At 41.1% G+C, this 6,000-nt stretch overlaps 1 protein-coding gene across 6 annotated transcripts in view; it reads left to right on the plus strand.

Moving 5' to 3' along the window:
* Nucleotides 1-6,000, plus strand: part of DAB1 (Dab, reelin signal transducer, homolog 1 (Drosophila)) — a 1,114,147-nt gene that overhangs the window by 985,529 nt on the left and 122,618 nt on the right. The gene's annotated exons all lie outside the window — the stretch shown is intronic.

The raw sequence follows: 6,000 nt of genomic DNA on the forward strand, positions 1-6,000 counted from the left end.
AAGCATTTTACTTGGCCCTGTTTTATTATTTGATTTTCACATTTTATTCATTTATATCTTATTCATGCAATGCCTGCAAAAAATAAAAGTAAAATCATCAAATTGTATAGTACCTCAGATTTTATAAATTTTCACCACTGTATTTTAATGAAATTTATAGATTTTACTATATGATAAATATGGTAAAAGATTCATCCATAATAATAAAAAGGTAATATGCTAATTAGACCAGGCGTCATTCCGGATGACCTTCCGGACAAAGTTGGGGCTGTGAGGGAAGTCCGGGTCCCGGGTGCTACAGGGAAGCTGGTGCCGGCAATGGGGAGAAGGAAGGCCTACTCCTGCACAAATTTCAGGCATCAGGCCTCTAGTGTTAAGATAAAAGATGATTTATTCATTTTTGTAACTAATATCAACACCCTCAAATACCTAATAATAAGGGGAAATATTTTTTAAGTAATATGTAACCAGATATTGGAATATGGAGATATCATAAAGAGGTTTCTTATTTTAAATGCTTTAAAGAATCTTTTTCATTGAAACGCAAAGACACTGGAAAAAATTTAATAAGCAAAATTTAAAAATTGTCATATTTAAAGGTCTCTTAAAAACATACAAAAAGAAAATTTTTTGTTCCTAGATTGTGGTCTCCAAGTTTTTGTTGTTGTTGTTTTTTAGTAATATAAAATAGTTTTAAAATTAAATGGTTTGGCTCAGTAGATAGAGTGTCGGCCTACGGACCAAAAGGTCCCAGGTTCGATTCAGGTCAAATGATCTGCATTTAATCTATCTTGGTTCCCCTCCTAGATTTTAAGCTTAGCACATGGGATTGCTTGCTATTATCAATATTAGTACTAATGATACTGGTAACATAGTTGCTGAGCTCTCCCTCCACACCTTGCAAAGTGCAGATGTGCATACTCACTTAAATGCTCCAGCATCCTTATGAGGCGAGAAGGGGATTAGTCTCATGTCAGAGTTCTCCTTCACAGCTGAGTCTGGTTGCAGGTGGCCCCACGGGGACTGAAATGTCAACTTGCAAATAATGAAACACGATTGTCATGAATCAAAACCCATTTGATTCATGGGTTTTGAGCTGGGTTGTGAGCTCCTTCCCAGACGGGCCCTGGTCTGGGATCTTGCAGGAGGCAACCAATGGATGTGTTTCTCTCACATCGATGTTTCTCTGTCTTTCCCCCCTCTCTTCCACTCTCTCTAAAAATCAATGGAAAAATATCCTCCAGTGAGGATTTTAAAAAATAATAATAATAAATACATAAAAATAAAATGGTTTAGCAACAACTCTGTAAAATATCTTATGCATTTAAAACATATGACTTTACTGATTATAGAATTCACAAAATGTTATAAAATATTTTCAAAATACAGAAAAGTATAAGGAGGAAAATTGAAATCATCCTCAATCCCACCACACAAAGAAAATTAGTGTCAGCATTTTAAAAGTGTGTGATTTATAATCTCTTTGTATTTTTATATACATTATATGAAATATATACAATGTTTAATATAATTAGAATAACTGTTTATACAATTGTATATTCTGCTTTTTTCTCATCTGATAATAATATGTTATGAGCACTTTTAAAATTATCTTCAAATTGTCACTGAGGATATAGCTTGGTCAGTATAATTTTTTTTAAATGTAAGAAAAAAAGAATTAAAAAAAAAAAAAAGCTGGCCAATGCCTAAAAGTATTAAATGGGACAGTATTTGCAAAACACTTTTCTTTAATATTTGCTTAATAAATCACAGCTGTTATGTGTTTATACTATAAGATTTTCTCAACAGTTTGACATGTATATCTGATGCTAAGTCTCCCTAAAGTATGACTATAGGAATCATCATTTTTAAAACCTTTTAATTTTCTAAACTATGTATCCATTACTTTCTTTTTATTTTTATTTTTTGCTGTCACATAAGCAAACTTTATGTGAATAATTATGTGTCTATTTATTGTAAGGTGTACTAAAAAATAGACATAAAAGACATCCAAATTGTGATTTCACAGGTTATCACCTTGGAAGAGGTTAATGTATCCTTTTTGATAATTAAACGATGTTCTGAGCTTTGAGGGAAGTCCAACAATGAGCCCTCTTTTTCTGCCAAGTTCAAATCTGATTGACAAATAGACAAAGGAATCTGAAAGGATGAATTCTAAATTCCAGCTTTATAACTGATAAATGCTGCTCTGGAAAACATGATGTAGATACACAGGCATAGTGTGTATCCTTGAAAGAGACAGGCTATCCCACTTGATTTATGGGGAATTGGACAACCGCAACCCTCCCTATTCTCCTCATCCCCTTTCCTGCTCCAGAGCAGGACCTGGGCTCACATATGAGATCAGACCAGAATGCAACCTCACTACCAGCAGGCAGCTTGCAGAGAGAACCCAGGAGAGACTGAGCCATGAGTGCTCAGCTTCTCTCCAAACTCCCCAATCAGGTAGAGCCACACCTGCTTCCCACAGAGACCCTAATGCAAGGTGGAGAGAAAGGCCAGGATGTTGATTCTTGCCAAAGTCCCTCCTTACTGAGTTTGAGGCCAGGCAAATAGAGATTTGCTCCTGGAAAATGTTGATTAAAAGACATCAAGATCTCCCATGACCTGGTTCCCACCCAGAGCCACAATCTGCTGATGAGAAAGGATCTGATGCATCCCTCCCCCAAACCCCCGTCTCCAGCATCCTGGTAGAGGCATCTATCACAGAGTGCCTCATTGGCCAGTCGCCTTCATGGAAGCACCAAGGCCAATGTGGACATGAGGCAGGAGTCCACTTATGCTCCCTGAAGGGTCACGTAATGTAGGCTACATTAACTGGATCAGACCTGGTGATGACTACCGACCTTGCGTGTGTGTGTGTGTGTGTGTGTGTGTGTGTGTGTGTTATCTACAATGAAGTGTCCCATCTTTTTTTCTGTTGTTTTTTTTGTGTATTTTTTAAATGTCCCATCCATAAACCTTCATAGCAGAGGGGCTCCCAAAGCCCTGAGAATTTGTCCTACTGAGAATTTGTCCCACACTCCTTTCAGATCTGCTGAACTTGAGGGGTTTTGATTCATGACAATCGTGTTTCATTATTTGCAAGTTGCCAAGAAGAATGTTGACATTTCAGTCCCCGTGGTCTTTCTTGGGGAAACACAGAAACATAAATGATCGAGTCGTCCTTTGGCCACCTGCCCAGGAAAGAGAGAGACAGAGAAGTACAAAATGCCTCTTAGCATTGCAAAAGGGCCCACTTGTTCACGGTAGACCATATGAGCAATGAAAATAATTCTGTCTTTCTTTGCTAGGCTCTCTGAAGCTTGTGCCTTTCCTTGTTGTAGAGTTTTCTCTTGGATGTGAGAGATTTGAGACGGGGTTCACACTGTGAGTCTGAGTGAGCCATCGCCTGTCTACCAACAAATCACTGTCATCATCATCTTTTAATTTTAGGGTCAGCAAAGTACCTCAGTATACATTATCTCTTGATCATGTGAGATTGAGCCTCCCAGTAAGAAATCTAAGGTTCGTGGACATTAAAGGATTTGGTCCAGAACCTTCATTTAACCTTCATTTAGCCCAGAATTCAAATGCAGATTTCAAAAACCTAGTGTTTGACAAAACATAGTGTAAGGCTAAATAATATTCTCATATGTGTGTGTGTGTGTGTGTGTGTGTGTGTGTGTGTGTGTGTGTGTTTAAATTAATTTCAGAGAGGAAGGGAGAGGGAGTGAGAGAAACATCAATGATGAGAGAGAATCACTGATTCACTGATTCCTGCACACCCCCTACCAAGGATCCCACAACCTGAGCATGTGCCCTTGACTGGAATTGAACCCGGGACCCTTCAGTCCTCAGGCCTACACTCTATCCACTGAGCCAAACCAGCGAGGGCAATAAAATTTTCTTTTGATCTGCATTTAATCTATCTTGGTTCCCCTCCTAGATTTTAAGCTTAGCACATGGGATTGCTTGCTATTATCAATATTAGTACTAATGATACTGGTAACATAGTTGCTGAGCTCTCCCTCCACACCTTGCAAAGTGCAGATGTGCATACTCACTTAAATGCTCCAGCATCCTTATGAGGCGAGAAGGGGATTAGTCTCATGTCAGAGTTCTCCTTCACAGCTGAGTCTGGTTGCAGGTGGCCCCACCTACCTATTTTCAGAACATTTTTGACGTACCTGTAGTATATTGTGTAGTCCATTTATTTCATCTGTGCTTCTCCTCACGTCCCTTATAGAGTGTTCTCACAGAAGGAACTCCAATACTGGAATCTGAAAAATCAATGAATTCTCTAGGTCTTGTATGTTCCTTGAGATTTGGGGGTGGTCACCTGACCCTCCAACCTATGTTTCTTCAGATGTGAAATAAGGGAGGTCATTCTTTCAGCCCAGGATTGTCGTATGGGCTATATTATATAGCACATCAGAGAACTTCTACATAGTGGGTGCCCAGGAAAATGTTTGACACCCTAATTTCCAGGTTTCCAGCTGTGACTTCCTAGGTCAGGCAGCTAATCCTAGGCACAGAGCCCGTAAAGGCACCTACTTCCACATCTTTGGACTCTCCAGCCAGAGCTGTCCCGGGACCTCCGTGAGTTCCATGGAGCAGCAGTGAATCATCCTGGGGAGATGAGACCCAGAGGCAGCACGTGCTGTCTGGTGGCGGACGTGCTGGGACTTAGGGCAATTTTTAAGAGTTTGACTCAGGGTCTTGTCTCATAGGAGAAACGTGTTCAATAAATTTGGAATTTTATTTTCCCAAAGACAGCATCACGTGGATAGTCCTTCTTGCTTTCATTTGTCATGTAAAGCGACCGCCAGCGGCCCCAGACAGAAATGCTCCTGGAACATGTATGCCTGTTCTGCCCACCTTCTTTGTGTTCCACCCTATTCTACCAGGGCGTTGGTTGATACCTAAGTGGAACAGGAGGTGAAGGGAAGCAGTACCCAGCCAGCACTGCTGTGTGCCAGGCATTGTTGCTGCTTGATGTGGCAGTAATTCTAAGTGCTAGGGACTGTGAGGACTGTTTTGGAGAGACACATTGAAGCTAATCTTCCTGACCCAAGGTGTAGCCCTCTCCACCCTCCATCCTGTGATATCCTCACCTAGGAAGGGGTTAAACAAGAAGAAGGGGCTCCCCTCCCTTTGACACTGTCCTTCCAGTACTTCCATTTATGATGGGGCTACTTCGTGTTCTCGCTTTGTGTAAGTCTGGCTACTTGAGGTTGAAGGTTAGGCAGAAGAGGGCTGGCAGCATAAGTTATTTTACTCCAAATCTAGCCAAGAACACACTTTTCAAAGTCAGATTTTCCTGAGTTCAAAGCCTGGCTTGTTCATTGCCGGAGCGAGGGGCAGTCGCTTCACCCTTTTGAGTGCCCGCTTTATTCCAGGCTCTGGTCCCAACACTGGGCACGTAGAATGAACAAAACCAAGTTTCATGAACAGTTGAGCTTTTGTTCTGTTGGGCAAAGGCATCCAGTCAGCAAATGAATACATATCTCAGATGGTGGTAAGAGCCACTAGGAAGAGACGTCGGGGGAAAGAATGAGACAAAGTTTGGCGGGGTGGAGGGTGGAGGGGTCAGATATCATGTCTCTGATGGAGTGGCATCAGACAGAAATAGGATTCCCCTGGGACTGCAAAGACACGAACTTTGACCATTCTCCCAGGTCCTTAAACTCATTCCTCAGTAAATTAATGGGAAAGCAAGCAGTGTGGTGAGGAATTCAGGGACCTTTGACTAGGACATGGGTGTTAAAGAGACAGAGGACTTAGCTTTGGGGATGAGTCCCTCTCTTTACCTATTTACTGAATAGTCACTGGAGGTGGAATCTTATGTCAGCATGTAGCAGTCCCAGACGCTGAAGGAGGAACCCTGGGTAGGGTTATAGGAATGTGTCAGCTTACTGGAAAAAAGACGCAACATAAAGAAATATATCTTCTCCCTGCGTCAAGAGACTTGAGAGCTCAGTTGTATAGTATCAGCTT

Source organism: Myotis brandtii, unplaced genomic scaffold (genome assembly GCF_000412655.1).
Source record: "Myotis brandtii unplaced genomic scaffold, ASM41265v1 scaffold304, whole genome shotgun sequence".
Classification (NCBI taxonomy): Eukaryota; Metazoa; Chordata; class Mammalia; order Chiroptera; family Vespertilionidae; genus Myotis; species Myotis brandtii.